Below are 26,591 nucleotides of genomic sequence, written 5' to 3'. Positions count from 1 at the left end.
TGAGGTGTAGAAATGGGTGGTGTCACCACTTTCTTCAGGCTCATTTTGACCTTAGGATCTGTAATCACAATCTTCTTACCTTTTGGTTCTTGAGGCTCAACAACAACAAGTTCCCTTCCCTTAGATTTTTTTTCTTCTTCATCATCATTATCATTATCCTGATCTTCCCCTTTACCTTCAGTAATTTGTAGGGGGATTTTCTAAGTTTACCCTCTAGGTCTTGGATAATTTTCTTTCTCTTCTCATCCATGTTTGGAATCTTTTTCTGCATCATCATTTTGATCTTTGCAATCTCATAAATGTCGAATGGCTCAACATTCTTATCAATTGCTTCTACCAATAATGTTGTAATAGTTGTAGACACCTCATCAACATTAACCTCATATTGCATTGGCCTTAACCAAGTAACCCTTGGTATGACTGCTTGAGCATAAGTGTAGTCAATATCCACGATGAAGCATTTGTAATCATAATATTGATCAACCACCAAATTAGGTATTCTCATTCTATTCTTGATTTTTCTTTTGAACTCATCAAAATATCCATCCAAAATTGTTTCAAATTTTTTACCCAAGTTGTGGTGCCAAAAGCAAGGTATAAGTGGACACCTTTTTTCTAAAATCATTGATTTCTAAACTTTGAAAAGAGTTTGAAGATAGTTACACTCAAAATTTTAAGATATGACAAAAACAAAAAAAGTAGTCCTTTGAATCTAGTTTCTAAACTACTAATTTTTTTTCAAAATGGTTTAGTTTTAGGCCCTTAATAGAGGGGGCCACAAAAAGAGGTACTATTTTTTCAGAAAAAACATAACATAGTGCAAAGTGTGGCCCCCCTAAAATTTTAACTTTTATTTTGAAATTCTTTAATCACTCTAGTCAAAAGTTACCTAACACCATGTAGTTTATCACAAAATTTTTGCGTAATTTTATAATGTTATTTTTTTGTAATGAATTTTGTAAATGGACACATCCCAAAAATGTGAAATATCTGTGTGCTCCCCCTAGGAATTATTGAAAACTAATCCAATTTTTTTTTTTTTTTTTCAAAGTGTGTAAAATGGAGTCTAGTTTCTAAAAACTAACTTTTTGCAAAATTTGACAAACAAGCTAAAATCTACACCCCAATTAGTACATGTTGGTTTTTGAGAGAAATTGGACATACATTCAAAAAAAATTATAGTTGAAAGGCTTGAAATAATATAAATTTGAAATAAATTATATGGTTATATAGCTAACACAGAGATCTATAATACTATGTAACCTAGTTTTATTGATTCTCAACCACATGAAAACTTGAAGGAGAGCACAGAAGAAAAAAAAAGCATTTATTGTATGCTTGTTGCAAAACATGTCTCAGACCAGTTTAGAGCCTCCAAACCTTTGGGTTGGATCCCCAAGAAAAATCAAAGCCTTAGACTTGGTGGTATCTAATGCTTTATATAGTGCATGAATGCAATAGTGCATACATGCTATAGTGCATGCACACTATTTAAAGAATTTTTAAATTCAAGGCTTAAATAATGCTTACATGTTATAGTGCCTGCACACTATTTAAACCTTTTTTTAAATTGAAGACTTAATTGTGCGTATGCACTATAGTGCATACACACTATTTAAGCCTTCAATTTTAATAGAAAGGATGGATAAGGAGAGAGGGAGAGAGGGTAAAGAGTGAGAGAGAGAGTAGAGGTTAGGGAGAGAGTAGGGGATATGATGCAAAGTGATAGACAAGAATAGAAAGAGAGAAATGAATGGGGAAAGAGCATAAAGAGAGAGAGTTCACATAAATTAAATAAATATTAAATAGGTAAGGTAGGGGAGGGAGGGAGGGAGTGGGGGAGAGAGAGAGAGGGGGGGGGGGGGAGAAATGGAGAGAGGGGAATAGAGAGGGAAGGAAGAAGGGATCAAGGGAGGGAGTGAGGGAGAGAGAGAGAGAGAGAGAGAGAGAGAGAGAGAGAGAGAGAGAGAGAGAGAGAGAGAGAGAGTAGGGGATGGGAGTCAAAGCATACATGGGATAGGATTCATAGAAAGTGAGAGGGACATAGAGTAGGGGATGGGAGAGGGAGAGTGAGAGAGAGAGAGGAATGGTGGTTCAAAGAGTACATGGAATAAGATGCATAGAAAGAGAGAGAGGGAAATAGAGTAGGGTATGGGAGTGGGATAGGGAGGGAGGAAGGGAGAGAGAGAGAGAGAGAGGGAGAGAGGGAGAGAGGGAGTAAGTAGAGGATGGTAGATCAAAGGGTGCATGGGATATGATGTGTAGAAAGAGAGGGAGGGACACGCAGTAGGGGATGTGAGAGGGTGGGATTGGAGGTTCAAAGCATACATGAAATAGGATGCATATAGAGAGGGAGGGAGGGAGGGAGAGGGAGAAAAGGAGGGAGAGGTAGAGAGAGCAAGTAGAGGATAGAGGAGATAGAGATTGATAGGGAGTAGAGGATGGGGGTTCAAAGAGTACAAGGGATAGGATTCATAGAAAGAGGAAAAGGGACATAGATTAGGGGGAGAGAGAGAGAGAGAGAGAGAGAGAGAGAGAGAGAGAGAGAGAGAGCGCAGGGGGATGAGGGAAAGAGTATGAGATAGGATGCAAAGAAAGAGAGAGAAAATGGGATAGGGAGGGAGAGAGAGGGGGGATAAAGTAGGGAGAGAGGGAGGGAGAAACAGAGAGAGAGGGAGGGAGAAATGGAGAGGGAAGGAGGGAGGGAGCAAGGGAGAGGGAGAGATAGAGACAGAGAGAGGGTGGGAGGGAGGGAGAGAGAGAGGAATGGGGGTTCAAAGAGTATGTGGGATAGGATGTATATAAAGAGAGAGAGAGGGGGGGGGGGGGACATAGAATAGTGGATGATAGAGGGAGGGAGAGAGGAAGGGGGAGAGAGAGAGAGAGGGAGGGAGGGAGAGAGAGGGAGGGAGGGAGGGAGGGAGAGAGAGGGGGGGAGAGGGAGGAGGGAAAGAGTACAACATAGGATATAGAGAGAGAGGATGGGGTAGGGAGAGAGGGAGGGAGAAATGGAGAGAGAGGGTAGAGAGAGAGTAGGGTTTTCTATTATTGAATGTGATTTCCAATAGTGTGTATGTGCTATAACGTGCATGCGCTATTGAGAATTTTATTTCTCCATAGCGCACATGCGCTATTTTGAAATCCATTTTTCCATAGTGCACACACGCTATGGCCTGGGGTCAAAAAGCCTATGCCCAAGCCATAGCATGTACAAATTATTGGAAATTTTAAAGAAAAAAAAGTGTCACCTGTTTGGCACCACAACTTGGTGCATTTGCCCATAACCATTGATTTTCTCAGTTACAGGTTTGTTTCAAATCCCACACTATATCTCCAATGGTAGGAGAAGAGTTATGTACATAAAAGAATATGCATAGTATAAGTGAACCAAAATTACATGTGTTAGCATGAATGCTGATGATATTCCTTTGGGGGAGTATCCTAAGCATTGGAGAGTATTGACATGTTGCATTCATGATTGTGTTCGTCATTGATGTCAACATAGAAATAAGTCTACAAAGACTGATAGAGTGGCAGACAAAGATCTTAGTTGTATGGGCAATGGTTTGATTCTTTGGTGATGTGCATTCATGGGCATGTTTTATATTGTGTCCTAATGTTAAGATTCAATGCACAAAATGTAGGTCGAGGATGTACGGAAGATATGCCTAATTTATAGAAAGTAGTACCTAAGAAGCAGTTTCTAATATTTGTATTATATCTTCTAACAAAGATATAATTTGGTGATGCACCATTAGCTAATGACATAAGATAGTCTAATAATGATGTTAGCAGATGCACAAGCCCTAATGTCACATTTGTGAGAATTTTTACAGACTATGAGTCAGCAGTGCTATTGTAGTTATGAATTAATTAATTATCTTATTATAATTAATCAAGAAAGCCTCAAAACTAACTCAGTAATTATTTTGAAGATATGGTATAAAGGAAAGATGTTTCCCTTTTTTGTAAGATATGGATTGTAAGAGTTAAGTGTGTATTCTATGTAAAGTATGAAAAGGAGCAAAGAGTTTGATGAATGCAAGTAAGTGATCCAAGGGATTATTAGATGTGAGATTTGTGATCTGGTTACAAGATTAGAAGGAGATGAAGTTCAGTTAATAGGATAGAGAAAGAAGAAGGAACCATACTATTTATTTCTATTATTCAGCAAGGAATAATGCAAAGATTATTTGAATAGTGGGTTCATTGGTCTTGCTCTTGAAGATGTTTGGATAGTGGGTCCATATGTCTTCCACAACCCCTAACAAGGTTGACATAACTCCTATTAGGGTTGGAATCTCCTAATAGGGATTCAAAATCTCCTAATAGGCACTGATATGTATTGAATGTTGTTATATACTCCTAATAGGGTCCCTCCTCTAACACATAATATTTATATTAGCATATCATCTTGTGGGTACCATCCTAACTGGGGTTTTTCCTCTGATCAAGGGTTTCCATAGTTAACATATCTAGTGTTTTTGTGCATGAGTATCTTGTTGTGGTTTTTGGTTATATTTCTGACATGGTTAAAACTTAATAATGTTGATAATTGTGGTATTAGTTGGATAACTGATTCATGCCCCCCCCCAGCTATATTTGAGGACTATATATTCTAACAATTGCTAATAGAGCATCATGTCCTTGAAGGAAAATCTTAACAACTCTGAGAGATCAATGGTGAATCTTTTTAGGAAGCATAGTCTTAGATTTGATGGGGCCAACTATGATAGTTGGAAGGAGAAGATGAAGACTCATCTATTATGTATGGGTCCAAGTTATTGGCTTTTGACAAAAGGTGAAAAGGAAATTGTAAAAGAAGAGAAACTTGAAGAATGCAGTGAAGTAGAGAGAAATCTATTCATGTGTAACATGAGAGCTAGAGAAGCTTTACTATCAGATCTTCCAGAGAATGAATAGAGTCAAGTAAAATCACTTCAAACATCTCATAAGATTTGGACAACATTAGAATCTATTTTTGAAGGTGATACACATAAAAAAGGGTAAGATTACAGAATTGAATATGCTCATTTCAAGATGGTAAAATGATAGAAGATGAATTTGTAAGAAGTTATATTGGTAGGATATTAGAGATTGTTGTAGGAATCAAGTCATATAGTGGAACCAAGGAAGAAGACGAGGTTATGTGGAAGATCTTGAAGCCTTTGACACCAACATTCAAGCAAGTAGCTCAAATGATTGAACTACTAATACCCTATACTAAAGAGTTTTCTAGGAAAACATTGCTTCGAAGATTGGAAGCAACAAAAGTAGGTTTGAGACAATCTAGAGATCTAACAAGAGTGGAGACAACTTTTAGTGCCTTAAATGTTTGACCAAGTTTTTCTAGAAGTGGAAGTACACATGGAGATTTTTCTAGTGGCAGTAGAACTAGATCTGATGAAGATACGAAGATTGAAGAGGGTATAGCCCTTCTTGTGAGAAGAGAAAAAAAGGATATGAATATCTTTAAATGTTGGACTTGTAATGAGCTTGGTCATTATGCATCTAAATGTCCCAAAAGAGAGAAAAAGTAAAAGAAAAAGTTTAATCCTAGGTGACCTACGAATTGTTTGTATGCTAATGAAGAAGAAGAATTTGATGAAAAAGGTTAGAGTGAAAGTGATGATGAGCTAGGACTTGTAGCTATTAAGGAGGATGATCTTGATGAAGAAATTAGAGAAAAAAAGGCTCTAGTTTCTCAAGTTGAAGAGAAACCTGATTGGATAATAGACAATGGATGTTCACATCACATGAGTGGTGATATGGATAATTTTGGTAATTTTATGAATTATGATGGAGGTATTGTTAGAGTTGGTAACAATGCAACTTGTCACATTACAAGAATAGGATACATTACTTTAGATGGAAAGACTAACATTGATGATGTTTATTTTGTTGATGGATTAAAGCATAATTTGTTGTGTGTTGGACAATTGGTGGACAAAGTGTATCAATTGCAATTCATAGAAAAGTCTTGCACTATCAAGGATAAAGATTGTAAGATGATTGGAATTGGAACTAGGTCCAAAGTTAATGTATTTCAATTCAATCCCACTAAAATGACATGTTTGGTTGCAAAAGTGGATAATAGTTGGTTATGACATAGGAAATTTTGTCATATAAAATTTAATAATATTGCGAAAGTTAGTAGCATGATTACAGTTAGAGACTTGCCTAAGATAATAAAGCCAACTAATGTTGTTTTCAAAGAATGAATTTTGGCTAAAAAGAAGAATTTATCATTTCCCAACAAGAAGTTCACTACAACAGAGAAGCTAGAAATTATTGACATAGATTTGAGTGGTCCTACTAGAACAAGAGGATTCTATGGTGAAAGGTATTTTATGATATTTTATGATGATTTCACTAGAATGATGTGGGTAGCATTTCTTAAAGAAAAATTTGAAGCATTTGAGAAGTTTAAGATATTTAAGAATAGAGTTGAGAATGAATATGGTGTTAATATAAAGTGTTTGAGATTAGATAAAGGAGGAGAGTTCACCTCTAGAGAGTTTAACATGTTTTGTGAAGAAAATGGAATTAAGAGACAATTATCTTCACCCAAGACTCCTGAGCAATATGGGATTCCAAAGAGAAGAAACATATCAGTTTTAGAGGTAGTAAGAACAATGTTGTTTGAGAATGATGTATCCAAAACATTTTGGAGAGAAGAAGTCAATACAATAGTGTACACTATGAACATAGTACATATAAGGAAAGGTATGAACAAGAAACCTTATGAATTATGGCTTGTTCATTCACCATCAGTTAAGTATTACATAATTTTTGGAAGCAAGTGTTTCATTAAGAGAGATGATGATATTGGTAAGTTTGATCTAAGAAGTCATGAAGGTATGTTTCTTGGTTATTCATTGAAAAGTAAAGCATATATATATTTTAATCATACAACCAAGACAATAATTGAATGTGCAAATGTAAAGATTGATGAAAAGTTTGGAAGTAAGGAAAAGATAATAGATTACAATTTTGATGAAGAAGAAGATAATAGTAGATTTGTTACAAAGAATATTGAGGTTTTCTTTGAGACTAACAATGATCTGCATAATGATATACAAACTATTGAGCAAAGAGGAGAACAAATATCTAAACCAAGAGATGGGATAAGAGTTGAGATAGCAACTCCTACCTCTAACAAGAACATGACAAAGGATCACCCTCCAGAGCAGATAGTTGGAAGTCAAGATGACAAGAAATAGAGTTAATGAGGAATTCTATGCGATTTCTCAAGTTGAACCTAAGAGTGTAGATGAAGCATGTAAAGATGATCATTGGATTCAAGAAATGAAGGAAGAACTAGATTAGATTTTGAAGAATGAAACTTGGGAGTTAGTTCTAGACATTGAAAAGAATGTCATAGGAACCAAATGGGTATTCAAAAACAAGATGAATGAAAAAGGTGTAGTTGTGAGAAACAAGGCTAGATATTCACAACAAGAAGGAATAGACTATGAGGAGACATATGCCCCTATAGCTAGAATGGAAGTAGTAAGAATCTTCTTGGATTATGTAGCAAATAAGAAGTTCAAAGTATATCAGATGGATGTTAAATCAACTTTCCTAAATCAAGAACTTGAAGAAGAGGTATACATTGAGTAGCCTAAAGGTTTCTATATGGTTTGAAGCAAGCACATAGAACTTGGTACATAAGGTTGGATAAGTATTTGAAAAAGCTTGGATTTGTTAAAGGTACAACATATAGTAATAGAATTTGAGAACAGTTTGTTGATAATAGTAATATTTGTGATGGTATAATATTTGGAGGTAATGATGAAGCAAGTGATAAGTTTTCTGAAGAGATGAAGGATGAGTTTGAGATAAGTGTGATAGGAGAAATGAAGTTTTCCCTAGGATTCCAGATTGTGCAGAATAGCAGTGACATTTTCATTTCACAAGCTAAGTACTTGAAATATCTGTTGCAGAGATTTGGATTGGAAAGTTGTAAGCCTATTGGCACACCCATGATCATTGGTCACATGTTATCTAGCAAGGATGAGACACTTGCAGTTGAGTAGAAGAAGTATAGATCTGTGATTGGAGGTTTACAATATTTGACTCACATTAGACCAGATATAGAAAATGCAATTGGGATTGTATCTAGATTTCAAATTGATCCTAAAGAGTATCATTATGTAGTAATAAAGAGGATTTTTGTCACAAAAGTTTTCACCCTTGCCTGAAGTTTGACTTAAAGGCAACCTTGTGAAACATGGAAACAATCTCCAAGCTGTGGGACTTGAACAATGAGATTGAGTCTTCAGAGAAGGCCAACTTCCTTACTATCAGGATGTACCTAACTACTTGTTTGAAGGAAAAGGGAGAAGGAAATGCATGAAATCAAACTACCCAATCTAATCTAAAGGGATTGATACACCAAATAGTACATTTAGTCTTATCTCTACCTAGAATTACATAGTTTATCAATATAATCCCAAAGTACATAGATTCAAACTTTTTTTTAACTCAACAATTACATGCAGATTAGAAACCAATAGAATATTACAAGGAAAGAGCTTCACTGTACATCATTAAAAAAAAAAAAAAATACAACATACGAGTTGAAGAATAGAAGTAACACATTAACATAATGCAAGAAGATATTACACAATATATTAATACAAGAAAGAGGTACAACAGAGAAGTATATTAACCTAGAGGCAAAATAAATTAAAGTAGCAAAGTATGCAATACAGGCGATAAAGAATAAGAGAGAGACTGACCCTTGAAAGAGTTACAAAATTTTCCTTTATAGCTTAGGCATAACTAGAAGACTTCAATTGAAACCCTAAAATTCAACCACTGTTTGCAAGTTGTAGAGAATAGTAACTACTAATCTAAGGAAGATTTGATTGGATGCACGTCCATATGTAGAAAACCTAATTTTTACATGAAAACTCGAGCCTTGAAGAGAAAGAAACAACGTCCATAACTACTCTGACCAGTAGATGGATACCCATGGTGGCTGTAGAATAAATTTTTCATCTATTAGGCATTAAGAACACCAAATGATAGTTGTAGGTGATCAAAGGGTTTTTTCACCATCAATGAGCTATTTTGATAGTGTTTACAATAGTGCTAGGTTAGATATGCAATCAAGTCAATTGAATTAAACAATCAACCTCGCCACATGGCCTTATATCTTTGAAGCATTCCAGTAGATCATCATATTTTTTCTAATTGCCATGTCAAGCCTATAATGATGTGCTTGCTCTTGTTCATTTCTTTGCAACCTTATTTCTTCATTAATTGTATGGCCTTGTAAAACTATGACATGTTCAATTTATGCTTTATCATTGCTTTACAGATGTCCATCAATTCAGTTCATTAACTGCTACTACCCAACAATGACCATGAATATGACTTCTTACATATTTGCAACATTCTAGAACTTAGCATTTCCATAACCTATGATGTTGCAAAGACCTTTATTCTAACCTCATTGTGACTTCATGACTGCTAGACACAAAGCTTTTCTGAATTATGTGATGTTGCAAACACTTTTCTGACTAACTGCCACCTCTCTTTGTAGCTTCACAACCAAAGACCATAACTACAGATAAAACCTTGTGATGTTGGGCTAGTTCTTAACTCAACTACGTTATTCATAGTCTTGCAACCTCAAATCTTAACCTTATTTTTAACCCTACAAAGATGCAATCAATTCATTCTATTACTTTGTAGCCTTGATCAGTGGTTAACCTTAAGTCCATGCAAAGATGCGATGGTCCAAATTTTGACTCCATGGCTCTTTTTTGCAGCTTTGCAACTTAGAAACATTTAACAATGTTGCCACTTGTGAAGTTGTGAAGACCTCTTTAAATTTCTGATTGCTCCATTGTAGTTGCTTACTGCTCTCTATCTTTTAACCCAACGATGTTTCAAAAACCTCTTGGAGTTAACATTTTCTTTGAATCACAACCTCATAGCCTAAGATCTTAACTCATATTTTAATTCTATGAAGCTATGATCAAAGCATTCTACCACTTTGCTACTTAACTAGAGGTTAGCATTAACTCCATCTGATGTTGCAACTACATAGGCCTTAAAACTATCATGATTACCCTTTCACACATTCACAACTTAACTTTTAATTTGATTCAAACCTTTGTGATGGTGCAATGACATTTCCTTTGACCTTCAGAAGCTCTTCACAATTTTACAACAAAAAAATGTCGCTCTTGGCTTAATTGTACGATGTTGGGATAACTATTAACTTGATTATTTTCTCATTTATCACTACTTCGCAACTTGAAAAAACTTCAATGCTTTCTAGCTAGTAACATTGCGATAACTATTTGTAGCTAACACTTCCCTTTAAATCATAACCTTGCAACTTGAAAATCTAACTCAACACTTAACCTTGTGAAGTTGCAACCAAATCATTTCACTGCTTCACCATCTAAACTCTAGGATACCTTAACCATTTATGATGATGTAATAACCATTTGAATTAATTTTTTTTGTCATTCACACCTTCATATATTAACATATCCTAAGATTGACACTACCTGTGATCATGTGATCTCCTACCTTTACCCTTTTGACAAATAGAACATGTGTCATCTTGTCATTTTCTCACTTTGGCTATCCTTTGCACAACTTTAGAAAGAAAGAATGTAACAAGCATTGATCTACTTCTGATCAACTACCGTGATTGACTGTGGGCCTCTGAGACATTTCTTCATTCAATCAATTGAGATCTCTAGGAATGTTGACACTTGTCCAATGCTATGTCACCACCACCAGGTCCCACTAAAAATGGACTAAGGGAAAATATAAAGGTAGATGTGTGAATGATTTAAATGAATAGGGTGTGGGATCAACACTAAATGTGAATAAAACTAGCAAGGGGACCCAACTTAAGTGACGCATGGGTAATCTGACCCTTCAAAAAGGTAATACAAAATTATATCATTGAAGGGGATACCTAAGGTTTTAGTTAGTTTTTAGCCACATGCCTAGCATACTGTGCAACCTTGATGACATGAATAGATATGTTTGATCGGATTTCAATGATGGTGACAAGGGATTAAAAGGTGGGGGGGGGGGGGGGCAAAAATGGCTAACAAGGATATTCAAATATTTGAAGGGAACATCTAATCATAGAATATGGTATGATAGATCAAGTGATTTCACTCTATATGCTTATACTAATGCAGATTGGGCAGGCAATATGAATGATAGAAAGAGCATCATTGGTGGAGCATTTTTTCTAGGAGGAAGATTGGTTTCTTGGATGAGAAAGAAACAAGATTACATTTCATAAAGTATAGCCAAGGAAAAGTATGTAGCAATAAAATAACTATAATCAATTTATGTGGATGAAACATATGATGAAGGATATTGGGATAGAATTTGTGGAACCTATTATCATGTACCATGATAACACAAGTACAATAAGTATGTCTAAGAATCATGTATTTCATTCTAAGACTAAGTATGTATCTATTAAGTATCATGTCTTGAGAGAGAAGGCAACATAAAAAGAGATCAGATTGGAGTATGTTAGTACTAAAGATTAGATTGTAGATATCTTTATGAAGCCCTTACCTAAAGATACATTTGCATACTTGAGAGGTATGCTTGGGGTTATGTCTCTACCTACTTTTGAGTAGATGATGCAAAGTTTGCATCAGTCTAGTGGCATAGAGCACTATTGTTACATTGGACTAAATGCTGATGCTTCTTATATGGGGGAGTATCTGTGATGAGCTGAGTTATTGAGGACTCTTGTTATTTGGTATTGAACAATGTCTTTGTACACTCGAGCTGGTTGTAAATTAGAGTAGTAAATTGACATAATGAGGCCTTTGTCATTGATGTCAATGGGGGAGAGAGTGCATGAAAAACATCTCCTAAGTATGATATGTACATGAATGGGGGAGAGATAGTTAGTAGAGAGATTTAGAAGTTACATGTAAGAAAGAAGGAAGCATATATCTAAGGGGGAGTTTTGCAACATGAAGAGATTTGATGTATGGGGGAGAAGCTGAGAGTTGTTTAAATGTGAACAACTATTGCTGATCCTAAGAAGATGTAGAATAAAGCAGTGTTCCAAAGGTTTTTAGATTTGATTGATGAAGAGGATTTGAAAAAGATGAAAACAATAGCATCAACAACATAGTACTATTTGGTATTCTCTGAATTTAGATATTTTTCATCTATTTTTCCTTCAATACCAAAGGGGGATATTGTTAGCATGAATGTTGACAATATTCCTTTGAGGGAGTATCCTAAGAATTGGAGAGTATTGACATGTTGCATTCAAGACTATGCTTGTCATTGATGTCAACATAGTAGTAAATTTGTAAAGGTTGACAGAGTAGTAGATAGAGAGATCTTAGTTTTACGAAATTTTTTTTGACTGTCTAGTGATGCATGTTCATGGACATGTTTTATATTATGTCCTGTTATCAAGGTTTAATGCACAACAAGTAAGTAAAAGATGTAAGAAAGATATGCTTAATTTGTAGAAAGAAATATAGAGATAGAGTACTTGAGAAGTAGTTTCTGATGTTTGTATTATATCTTCTAATAGAGATATAATTTGGTGATGCATGATCAACCAGTGACATAAGATAGTTTGATGGTGATATTAGTAGATGCGCAAGCCCTAGTGTCACATGTGTGAGAAGTTGTATAGACTGAGCCTAGAGTGCTATTGTAATAAAAAATTAATTAATTATCTTATTATAATTAATTGGGAAAGCCTCAAAATTGACTCAAATAATTATTTTGAAGATATGGTATAAAGGAAAGATGTTTTCCTTGTTTGTAAGATATGGATTGTAAGAGTTAAGTGTGTATTCTATGCAAAGTTTGAAAAGGAGCAGAGTGTTTGGTGAATGTGAGTAAGTAATCCAAGGGATTATTGGATGTGAGATTTTTGATCTAGTTACAAGATTAAAAGGAGCAAAAGTCTGATTGATAGAATAGAGAAAGAGGAAGGAGTAGTACTGTTCATTTCTATTATTCTGCAAGGAATAATATAGAGATCATTTGGACAATGGGTTCATTGGTCTTGCCCCTAAATTTGTTTGGACAGTGGGTCCATCTGTCTTCCACAACTCCTAATAGGGTTGGCACAACTCCTAATAGTGATGGAATCTCCTAATAGGGATTCAAAGTCTCCTAACAGGGACTGATATGTACTGAATGTTGTTATAGACTCCTAACAAGGCCCATCCACTAACAAGGAATATTTATTTTAGTACATCATCTCGTGGGTACCATCCCCATTGGAGTTTTCCCTCTAATCAAGGGTTTCCCTAGTTAACATAAATGGTGTTATTGTGCATGAGTATCTTGTTGTGGTTTTTTATTAGATTGCTCATATGGTTAAAGTTTAGTAAGCTTGATAATTGTGGTATTAATTGGATAATTGATGAACACCCTCCCCCTCTTAGTTATATTAGTGGAATATATATTTAACAACAAGATATATTCTTTGTCTTCCTGTTGGATCCCAAATTTTTTGCTAAATAAACTGTAGATCGACCAAGTTGTAACTATGGTCCTTCTTGACTATTTTATATCCCAAATCTATAGCTACACAATACACACTATTCAGGTGACTCGACTGTAGAATTTATATGCAATCACTCAGACTAGAAACTCAATGAATGGATCATCAATTACATCAATAGAAATTCCTTAGCCATTTTGTTTTGCCTTTGTAAGCTCTTCAATTATGTTTATGTCCTAGCTATGAACAACCTTCACTCGGTCAAGAGTAGCGTAACCAGTTACTCTTACTTTCGTGATAACTATGTGGGTGATTGTCTTTCTAAGAGGTAGAGGGAAGTAGAGTTAATGAGGAATTATCTGTGATTTCTAAAGTTGAACCTAAGAGTGTAGATGAAGCATGTAAATATGATCATTGGATTCAAGAAATGAAGGAAGAACTAGATCAGATTGTGAAGAATGAAACTTGGGAGTTAGTTTCTAGATCTAAAGAAAAGAATGTCATAGGAACCAAATGGGTATTCAGAAACAAGATGAATGAACAAGGTGAAGTTGTGAGAAACAAGGCTAGATATTCACAACAAGAAGGAATAGACTAGTAGGAGATATATGTCCCTATAGCCAAAATGGAAGCAGTAAGAATATTCTTGGATTATACAGCAAATAAGAAGTTCAAAGTATATTAGATGGATGTTAAATCAACATTCCTAAATGAAGAACTTGAAGCAGAGGTATACATTAAGTAGCCTAAAGGTTTCTATATGGTCTGAAGCAAGCACATAGAACTTGGTACATAAGGTTGGATAAGTATTTGACAAAGCTTAGATTTGTTAAAGGTATGACATATAGTAATAGAATTTGAGAAAAATTTGTTGATAATAATAATATTTGTGATGGCATAATATTTGGAGGTAACGATGAAGCAAGTGATAAGTTTGTTGAAGAGATGAAGAATGAGTTTGAGATGAGTATGATAGGAGAAATGTAGTTTTTCCTAGGATTGCAGATTGTGCAGAATAGCAGTGACATTTTCATTTCACAAGCTAAGTACTTGAAATATTTGATGAAGAGATTTGGATTGGAAAGTTTCAAGCCTATTGGCATACCCATAATCATTTGTCACATGTTATCTAGTAAGGATGAGACACCTATAGTTGAGTAGAAGAAGTATAGATCTGTGATTGGAGGTTAGCAATATTTGACTCATACCAGACTAGATATAGAAAATGCAATTGAGATTGTAGCTAGATTTCAAATTGATACTAACGAGTATCATTATGTAGTAGTAAAGAGGATTTTTGTCACAAAAGTTTCCACCCTTTCCTGAAGTTTTACCTAAAGGAAACATGGAAACAATCTCCAAGTTATGGGACTTGAACAATGAGATTGAGTCTTTGGAGAAGGCCAAATTCATCACTATTTAGATGTACCTAAATACATCTTTGAAGGAAAAGGGAGAAGGAAATGCATGAAATCAAACTACCCAGTCTAATCTAAAGGGAGCAATACACTAAATAGTGCATTTAGTCTTATCTCTACCTAGAAAGTTGCACAGTTTATCAATATGATCCCAAAGTACATAGATTTAATCTTTGTATTAACTGAAATATTACATATAGATCAAAAACCAATAGAATATTATAAGGAAAGAGCTTCACTCTACGTCATTCAAAGGAAAAATAGATACAACATATGTGTTGAAGAATAGAAGTAACACATTAACGTAATGCAAGAATATACTACACAATATATTAATAGAAGAAAGTGGTACAATAGAGAAGTATATTCACCTAGAGGAAAAATAAATTATAGTAGTAGAGTATGCAATACAGGCAATACAAAATTAGAGAGAGATTGACCCTTGAAAGAGATACAAAATTTTCCTTTATAGCTTAGGCATAACTAGAAGACTTCAATTGAAACCCTAAAACTCAACCACTATCTTCAAGTTGCAGAAAACAATAACTACTGATTGAAGGAAGATTTGATCGGATGCACATCCATATGTAGAAAACCTAATTTTTACATGAAAACTTGAGCCCTGAAGAGATAGGAATAAAAACCATAACTTCTCTAACTAGCAGATGGATAACCATGGTGGCAGTAGAATGAAATTTTCATTTATCAGGCATTGAGAACACTAAAATATAGTTGTAGGTGGTCAAAGGATTTTATCATCATCATTGATCTATTTTGATAGTGTTTACAATAGTGCCAGGTTAGCTATGTCATCAAGTCAATTGAATTCAACAATCAACCTCTCCACGTGACCTTACATCTTTGAAGCATTCCACTAGATCATCATACTTTTTCTAATTTCAATGTCAAGCCTATGATGATGTACTTTCTCTTTTTCATTGCTTCACAACCTTATTTCTTCATTAATTACATAGCCTTGCAAAACTATGACCTCTTCATTTTATGCTTTATCACTACTTTACAGATGTCCATCAATTAAGTTCACTAAACCATGCTACCCAATGATGACCATGAAATTGACTTCTCGCATCTTTGCAACATTCTAGAACTTAGCATTTCCATCACCTATGATGTAGCGAAGAACTTTATTTTGACCTCATTGTGACTTCATGACTACTAGACACAAAGCTTTTTTGAATCATGTGATGTTGCAAACACTTTTCTAACTAACTACCACCTCTCTTTGTACCTTCACAAGAAAAGACCATAATTGCAGATAAGACCTTGCGATGTTGTGCTAGCACTTAACTCAACTGCTTTATTCATAGTCTTGCAACCCCAAATCTTAACCTCAATTTAATCCCCACGAAGATGCAATCAAATCATTCTGTTACTTTGTAGCCTTGATCACTGGTTAACCTTAAGTCCATGCAAAGAAGCGATGGTCCAAAATTTGACTCCATGGCTCTTTTTTGTAGCTTCACAACTTAGAAAAAATTAACTATGTTGCTACTTGCGAAGTTGCGAAGACCTCTTTAAATTGTTGATCACTCCATTGTAGTTGCTTATTGCTTTCTATCTTTTAACCCAATGATGTTTCAAAAACCTGTTGGATTTAACATTTGCTTTGCATCACAACCTCATAGCCTGAGATCTTAACTCATATTTTAACTCTATGAAGCTGTGATCAAAGCATTTCACCACTTTTCTACTTAAACTAGAGGTTAACATTAACTCCATGTAATGTTGCAACTACATAGGCCTTAAAACTATCATGATTACCCTTTTGTACATTCACAACTTAACTTTTACTTTGATTCAAACCTTTGCAATGGTGCAATGACCATTTCCTTTGACCATCATATGCTCTTCGCAATTTTGCAACCAAAAAATGTTGCTCTTGGCTTAACCATGCGATGCTAGGATGACTGTTAACTTGACTGTTTTCTCATTTATTGCTACTTCACAACTTGAAAAAACTTGAATGCTTTCTAGCTAGTGACATTGTGATAACTATTTGAAGCTAACACTTTCCTTTAAATCATAACCTCGCAACTTGAAAATCTAACTCAACACTTAACCTTGTGAAGCTATGACCAAATCATTTCACTGCTTCATCATCTTAATTTCGGGATACCTTAACCATTTATGATGATGTAATAACCATTTGACTTAATTGTTATTGTCTTTCACACCTTTGTAACTTAACATATCTTAAGACTGACACTACCTATGATCACATGATCTCCTACCTTTACCCTTTTGGCAAATTGGATATGTGTCATCTGATCATTTTCTCACTTTGGCTATCCTTTGCACAACTTTAGAAAGAAACAATATGACAAGCATTGATCTACTTCCAAATCAACTACCGTGATTGATTTTGGGCCTCTGAGACATTTCTTCCTTCGATCAATTGAGATCTCCCAGAATGTTGACACCTATCCAATGCTATGTCATAGCACCAGGTCCCACTAAAAATGGACTAAGGGAAAATATAAAGGTAGATGCATGAACGATTTAAATGAATAGGGTGTTGGGTCAACACTTAAAGTGAATAAAACTAGCAAGGGGACCCAACCTAAGTGACACATGGGTAATCCAACCCTTCAAAAAGGTAATACAAAATTATATCATTGAAGGGGATAACTAAGGTTTTAGTTAGATTTTAACCACATGCCTGGCACACTATACAACCTTGATGCCATGAATAGATATATTTGATCAAATTTCAATGATGGCGACAAGGGAATAAAATGGGGGAGGGGGGTGGGCGGGGGCGGGGGGCTAAAATGGCTAACAAGGATATTCAAATATTTGAAGGAAACATCTGATCACAGAATATGGTATGATAGATCAAGTGATTTCACTCTATGTGCTTATACTAATGCGGATTGGCAGGTAGTATGAATGAAAAAAAGAGCACCAGTGGTGGAGCTTTTTTTCTAGGTGGAAGATTGGTTTCTTGGATGAGTAAGAAACAAGATTACATTTTGTAGAGTATAGCCAAGGAAAAGTATGTAGTAGTAGAGAATAATTGTAATCAATTTATGTGGATGAAATAAATGCTGAAGGATATTGGGATAGAATTTGCAGAACCTGTTATCATATACCGTGATAACACAAGTACAATAAATATGTCTAAGAATCTTGTATTTCATTCTAAGACTAAGCACATATCTATTAAGTATCATGTCTTGAGAGAGAAGGAAACATAAAAGGAGATCAGATTGGAGTATGTGAGTACTAAAGATTAGATTGTACATATCTTTATGAAGCCCTTACCTAAAGATACATTTGCATACTTGAGAGGTATGCTTGGGGTTATGCCTCTACCTACTTCTAAGTAGATGATGCAAAGAGTGCATTAGTCTAGTGGAACAAAGCACTATTGTTTCATTGGATTGAATGATGATGCTTCCTATATGGAGGAGTATTTGTGATGAGCTGAGTCATTGAGGACTCTTCGTATTTGGTATTGAATAGCATCTTTGCACACTCGAGCTAGTTGTAAATTAGAGTAGTAAATTGACATAATGAGGCCTTTGTCATTGATGTCAATGGGGGAGAGAGTGCATGAAAAACATCTCCTAATTATGATATGTACATGAATGGGGGAGAGATAGTTATTAGGGGGATTTAGAAGTTTCATGTAAGAAAGAAGGAGGAATATCTCTACAGGGGAGATATGAAGCATGAAGAGATTTGATGTTGGGGGAGAAGCTCAGAATTGTTTAAATGTGAACAACTATTTTCGATCCTAAGAAGATGTAGAATAGAGCAGTGTTCTAGAGGTTTTTAGATTTGATTGATGAAAGGGATTTAAAAAAGATGAAAACAACAACATCAACAACATAGTAATATTTGGTATTCTTAGAATTTAGATGTTTTTCATCTATGTTTCCTTCAATACCAAAGGGGGAGATTGTTAACATGGATGCTGATGATATTCCTTTGATGGAGTATCCTAAGCATTGGAGAGTATTGACATGTTGTATTCATGACTGTGTTTGTCATTGATGTCAACATAGTAGTATGTTTGCAAAGGTTGACAGAGTAGCAGATAGAGATCTTAGTTGTATAGAATTTTTTTTGATCATCTGGTGATGCACATTCATGGACATGTTTTATATTATGTCCTATTATTAAGGTTCAATGCACAAGAAGTAAGTCAAAGATGTACAGAAGATATATTTAATTTAGAGTAAGCAATATAGAGATAGAGTACTTGAGAAGCAATTTCTGATGTTTGTATTATATCTTCTAATTTTGATATAATTTGGTGATGCATGGTCAACCAATGACATAAGATAGTTTGATGATGATATTAGTAGATGTGCAAGCCCTAGTGTCACATGTGTGAGAAGTTGTATAGACTGTGAGCCTAGAGTGCTATTGTAATAATAAATAAATAAATAATCTTATTATAATTAATTGGGAAAGTCTCAAAATTGACTCAAGTAATTATTTTGAAGATATGGCTTAAAGGAAAGATATTTTCCTTGTTTGTAAGATATGAATTGTAAGAGTTAAGTGGGTATTCTATGCAAAGTTCAAAAAGGAGCAGAGTGTTTTGTGAATCTGAGTAAACAATCCAAGGGATTATTGGATGCGAGATTTACGATCTAGTTACAAGATTAAAAGGAGAAGAAGTCTGATTGATATAATAGAGAAAGAGGAAGGAGTAGTAATATTCATTTCTATTATTCTTCAAGGAATACTATAGAGATCATTTGGACAATGGGTTCATTGGTCTTGCCCCTGAAGCTGTTTGGACAGTGGGTCCATCTATCTTCCACAACTCCTAATAGGGTTGGCACAACTCCTAATAGGGATGGAATCTCCTAACAGGGATTCAAAGTCTCCTAAAAGGGATTGATATGTACTTAATGTTGTTATAGACTCCTAACAGGGCCCATCCACTAATAAGGAATATTTATATTAGTAGATCATCTTGTGGGTACCATCCCCACTAGGGTTTTTCCTCTAATCAAGGGTTTCCCTAGTTAACATAAATGGTGTCATTGTGCATGAGTATCTTGTTGTGGTTTTTGATTATATTGCTCATATGGTTAAAGTTTAGTAAGGTTTATAATTGTGGTATTAGTTGGATAACTGATTCACCCTCCCCCTCTTAGTTATATTGGTGGAATATATATTTAAAAACAAGATGTATTCTTTGTCTTCCTGATGGATCCCATATTTTCTAGTAGCTAAATCAACCGTAGATCGATCAAGTCATAGCTATGGTCCTTCTTGACTATTTTATATCTCGTAGATCGATCAAGTCATAGCTATGGTCATTCTTGACTATTTTATATCTCAAATCTATAGCTACACAAGACACACTATTCAGGCGACTCGACTGTAGAATTTATGTGCAATCACTCGGACTACAAACTCAATGACTAGATCATCAATTGCATCAATGGAAATTCCTTAGTCATTTCATTTTTCCTTTGTAAGTTCTTCAATTGTGTTTTATGGCTTGGTCGTGAACAACCTTCACTCGGTCAAGAGTAGGGTAACCAATTACCCTTACTTTTGTGATAACTATGTGGGTGATTTTGTTTTGAACTATATGTACAAAATGATAAAGCATTCTAGACAATATAATCAACACCTATTTTATAGAAGATAATCAAAATTAAAATGACCTACAAAGACTACCTTTTATCAGAACAATATTTCATAGAAAGCTAGCGATAGAGTATGCCTATAGTCCCTCCTTATGGAAATACCTTGAGTTTAACTTTTGAAATTAAAGCATAAGTAAAATCCTTAAATTGATAAGGTTATAAGGGCACACAATATATCTCCTTGCATAAAAATCTTTGAATTAAAGCTATTAAATATAATTTATCACATTTTGAACCTCACTACTATCATGTATTGCCATACAAAGTATTAACAAGAAAAGTATGATAACAAATACTTTCCACAGACACATTATATATATGGTTGTCACCTAAACTTGTCGACAAGTACAAGCATAGTGAGAAAGACACATAACTTGACCTCACATAATAGATACCCAAATTATTTGTAAAGACAGTTTCTGTGTATGTATCTCCCCAAAGGAGGTAATACAAAGCTTTGTATCTATATCTGTTTGGATTTTTTATCTATGTTTTTAAAAGATATATGAATAAAATAAAAAACATAATATATATTAATAGTTAATTATATATTTCTTTTTTTGTAATTAAATAAATAGTCCCATGCTGAGAAACATCTGTAGTCATACTACAAGCATTTATTTATAAAATATGTGAAGTTATTAACATGACATTCTCTTAAACTATCATATATGAACCTTGCAAGCTCTACAGTGGGAATGCTTGGGCAATGAATATAGGGCATGACATGATGATGTAGAAAACAACATGCAACTAGAAACATAAAACATCATTATAATTTAGTATAATACCGTAGAATCATAATGGTGAAATATTCTTGGATATTTCAACAAGCTCTTATTGTGTGTACCAACTATAATGTGACCATTGTAGTCAATTATACCAATTCAAGTTGAGATTCCAAGAAAAGACAATCATTAATCAAATTGGAAAAGTAGGAAATGCCCTTCATATTGTTATCATTGTGTGTGCTTTGTAGCCTATGTAAAAAAGCAAATTTTTTAGTAATGCAACAACCAAGAGACTAGCACCTGAAATTGGTGTGTAATAAAATAAGATAAAGAGGTTCCCTAGTAAAGGCCAAATCAAAATCTTGAAAACATCTAATCAAGTATTGGTGATTAAATCAAGTCATCATCTTTATTACTATTTGCAAAATGTCATGAAGAGGATTACAAATGTTTTTTCCTTAAGAACAAGAAATTTTTAGTATGGTACTTGGTTAAAATTGTGTTGTTAGAGGTTCTTATAAAGGCATTTTATAGATATCACAATGTAGACAATGCATTAAGGCTTTTAATAAGTTTTCTTTCAAACAACACATTCTTGCTAGACATACATACATGGTCATAGTTGATGATCTTAAGTATGCAAATGCATGGTCACAATGCATCAAATTGTGATATTGCTATCAAGATTCAATTCAACTCTGCATAGTATTCCATTCATTCTCGTGAGAGATGAGTTATAGAGAATAACTACTCATGAGATATGGTTCAATGTGTTTGACTCAAAAATTACATAGTTGAATTTGATAATAATATCACTATTTAGAAATTATTTATCTTATTTAAATTTTCTCATAAATTGTACAAAACATTACAATAGTAGATATGGTTTTCTTAAAGTAAATAATGTTGTAGTGTTTGTCATTCTATAGATGTAGGGTATTGAGTAGATGACTTTTATTGAACTTTTGGGGTTTCAAAATATATTTCTTCCAAAGTAGAATATGAATTGGTCAATGTATAAGCAACTTGAAATATGAAAGTTAATATTTTGTTGTTCATTTCAGTGTTTCAGAGTAAATAAGTTTTAGTACCCATTTACAAAGCAATGTATAAATTATTCTTTTGATTTGTTGTTAGACGCTTGAAATTTAGTTTACATACACAAAGAAGCTTATATTTAGAACACATTTATTTAAAAGAAACATAATCCTATGAGTATTCATGAAATCTCCCCCAGATTTGTGATCTTTCATTTGCATTTACAATGAAAAATTATATATTAGGTTTACACCATTACATAACTAGAAGACACGATTTCTATTCTATTTTCTATATTTATCATTTCAAATGTAGAACATGAAAGTTAGTCAAGAGTATGATGAAGAGAAAAAAATACAAACAATACCAAAAAATATGTGGACTTTTATGAGTAAGGGGAGAACAATGAAATGGGATTATTCACCTTCTAGTTGAACAAGTCACAACCTTCTAAGATATAGTTTCACATGCCAAACAATACAATTTGATTGTTCACTACTACTTCCAATATACTCACCATATGTGACATTGGACATATTATTTATCACGGGAGGATGGAGATGTTATGTAGTATACATTCTAATTTGACCTTTTTAAACATTTTTAATAGACTTAAAAAACAATTTATAAAACATAATAATAATAAATGTATAGAAAAATAAAAAGTTTAATAACACTGAAACTATACACTTTGTCACTAAAGAATATGTTGCATAGATAGGACAAGTTGCTAAACTAGAGCAATATTTATCAATCAAGGTAGTGTAAAGGGTTCAAAGGGCGAAATTGTCCATGTAAGAACTATTGATCTCAACTCTACACTACAATGGAAAATGATTGCATGCAATTCAAGTTGTCCAATCAGAGAGAGAATGGGTGGGGGATGTAATGTGTGGTTGGAGGAGGGAGTGAACAAGTTGGAGAAAATAAAGTGTTCGACATCACTCGGGCGATTGTTCACACAATTCCATGTCCATCCTTTCTGCTCACATCTCCAAATTTTAGTACACACTTAAGCCATGAAGAATTCTAGATATTTGATTCTTTAGGGGCGTGGGATTGATGTAAGTGGAGGTACAGATATTAGAGCCTACTTTTCAGTATTGGATGTCTATCTTTTGCAACATAGACAAGTAGCCATGTGATTTTGATAACACATTGGATGCATGGCCACAAAATTTTAGAAAGTTATTGCTTTTCTTTGGAAATGATTATTTAGGATTTTCCACTCACCTTGTAGTAAGAAGTGTTGCCACTAAGGCTGCTCAAGAATATGGTATGGGTCTATGGGATTTTGCCCTCATTTGTTGATAAACTTATCATCATAGATTACTGGAATCAACATTAATAGAATTAAAGAAGACAGAGGATTCCTTCCTATATCCTACATGGTTTGTTGTAAATATGGTAGTGATGATATCACTTGGAAGTATCATTTCTCTATTATCTTTCAATGGTAGACCAACAACATGTTAGTTTTGGTAGCTTGGATAGTTGTTCATCCATATGCTATTATTTAGTAAATAATTGTTTTGCTAACAAATTGGTTAGAGTAAGGACAATTATTTATTAAATAATTGACTTCTTTTAGAAGCAACTAGAAACCAATTTTGCTAGGGTTGGTAAGTTGTTTTATATCTCAGTTGTTGATTGTAAATCAATCTTGGCCGTTGGTTTACCAACCAGAGTAGTATAAAAAGGGGTCTAGGGGGCATTTGGAGAACAAGAAGTTTGGAGAAACATTTTCAGTGTTAGCAAATGAGTTTTTAAGTTTGCAATGTTAGCAAACAGTCTTGCAATGTTAGCAAAGACACAGTGTTAGCATGGGAATAGCAGTGGAGAATATCAGCGGAAGAAATTAGGAGGTTGTCAGAGTTCTGCCAATTAGAGGCAAGGAATTTTGTATCTCTTGATTTGCTGAAGTTTAATATAATTCCTCATTTGTAGAACTGGTTTTTCCTTAGGGGTTTTTCCAGGGACAATTTCTCCAAAAATATTGTGTTCATTGTGTTGCGCATTTCTTTCCATATTTTATTTGTGAAGCTGTAGTTGTGTTATTTTTTGATATTAGCTGTGAAATTATTTTTGACAGTTAAATAATCTTTTAAGATGGGAGATTAATAATTAGTGACTCCAATAGTGATTTTTTCACACAACAGATGAAAAAGTTCTATTTTTTCTCATTCTTCAAATCATGCATTAATTATAATGACATTTGTCTTTCTAAGAGATAGAGGGAAGTAGAGTCTTTTGTATATAGGCATTGTGTTATGACCAATCTTGACCAGTTGTTGTCATGATGTAAACTTAAGAAGAAAGTTGTTGTCCCAGAGAGCTTGTTTAGCATGGATGAAAAATTTGCCCCTCTGGTTGAGCTTGTTGAGCTTCGTAAACAGAATGGATTTTTATTGGTTATTAATTATACCCATGGAACTCTGGCTTGTGGTAATAAGGGAGGAGGAGTTGTAGAGAAATTCAATTGCATTGGCACTTCGAGCAAGGTTGTTGGGTGCCAAGGTGGATTTATTGTTGCAATCCAAAAATGGAAACAACTGACTCAATCAAGAGGATGATCATTCATATTTTCTACCTCGTTTCATGTTCCATTAGTTGTTATCGCTCATGCTTCCCTTCGTGTGGTTTGGGAAGAGAAATGGAGACAACAGTATGATAGCGAGTAAGAGTTTTCTATTGCAACAGGGTTGGACTATTTGAATCCAATTATTCCATTGGTTATAGGAGATGAGGAGAAGGCACTTTGAAAGCTAGAAATTTTTGGAAGTTGGGATTCATGTTTTTGCAATCAGGTCACCCACTGTGCCTACCAACTCATGCAGGATGCGAACTATGCTATCTGTTGCGCATATAAAAACTGATGTGAAGGCACTTGCGATTGTTGTCGTACCATGGATCTCTTTAACCGAGGCAGTAATTGTTGTCTCAACATAGATTTTGCATTCACTTGAGTTGCAAATTTTAATTTTAATTTACAAAGTAGACACGAAAGAATTTTCAATTTAATCTCTAAATAACTTGAGAACCAAACTAATAACTGTTAGCTCCCATTTTGGCACAAGCAGGAAGCATTATAGCAAAGGATATGGAGCCTGATTGTATATCAACTAGTTGCATTCACCTAAAAATTGTCAAGGGATACTCAACAAAGATGTTTTCTACCTATCTTGTAACCATTGCAGTCTAAGACATGACATCTCATTGAGAAGTTTGATCAAATAGTTTAACTTATGTGTACACACTTCCACATCTTTCAGACACATGTATATCAACACCTTCCTAACTGCGACGTCTTCAAAAAACAACTACCAATTATGCTTTGATCTATGTCTGTACCTTGTTCTAAAGCTCATATTTCTGCATTTATGTTGGGAAGATGTTGGCAATAGATTGTGGAGTTTGGTTTTTGGTTTCAAACCTGAGATTTACACCCAATTGTATTTTCTTAAGAGTCTCTGAGGCTTCTTCAGCAATTCCACTTTTTCGCATTACTTGATATCATCACAGTCCATGAAATTAAATGTCGTTCGAATATTTCTTTAAACAATTTGTGGGACTTCAATACGCCTCCATATTTTGCAAGAATGTTTATCATCTAATATATTTTCAACTAATCTTTGATTGATTCCGATCCCCGTTTATCATCTAATATATTTTCAACTAATCTTTGATTGATTCCAATCCCCGATTCCAAATCGATCACTTTGGGCCGAAGTTGAAAGGATGTTTGCAAAGGTTGTGTAGTTCAACTTTATGCTTGTCAACTACACTTGTTTGAGAATTTTCAAGGCCTCTCTAGAAATACCCTTTTGAGCATATGAAAAACTATTGCAATCTAATAAACACTTATGGCACAACTTGTGTGCGGTTCCATATTTTGCATATATTATTCTAGCAAACTTGCAACTATGACATCTGATATACGTCCACTTTATATTATACTTTGAATAGCCAAATATACACTTACTGAATAAGATGGGAGGATCTTGGAAAATGTCATGGAATTTTGATTTAAACTTGCCAATTTTAGTTGCTTAACGCCTCCAAAGTCTTCTCAACAAACCCATTTTGTGCATTCCCTGCAACCGTACCAATCCAAAAGAGTACATTTGAATAAGGCATTAATTTGAGAAGGCTTAAACCTAGTCCAAAATACTATGTTGTGCAAATCCAATAGTCACTGTATCATGCATCATGCATATCCTCTTTCCTCACACAACTATTTCTTACTGTGGTTCGATGACCAAACTAACCTCCTTCA

The 26,591-nt window shown here is 34.4% G+C and overlaps 1 pseudogene; it reads left to right on the top strand.

Moving 5' to 3' along the window:
• The first annotated feature begins 23,187 nt into the window (after positions 1-23,187).
• LOC149535729 (8-amino-7-oxononanoate synthase pseudogene) lies at positions 23,188-25,264 on the top strand (annotated as a pseudogene).
• Positions 25,265-26,591: the final 1,327 nt, after the last annotated feature.

This window comes from Cupressus sempervirens, chromosome 10 (genome assembly GCF_028749045.1).
Source record: "Cupressus sempervirens isolate cs-2001-9-10 chromosome 10, ASM2874904v1, whole genome shotgun sequence".
Taxonomy (NCBI): Eukaryota; Viridiplantae; Streptophyta; class Pinopsida; order Cupressales; family Cupressaceae; genus Cupressus; species Cupressus sempervirens.
This window is presented reverse-complemented; position numbering and strand designations above follow the sequence as displayed.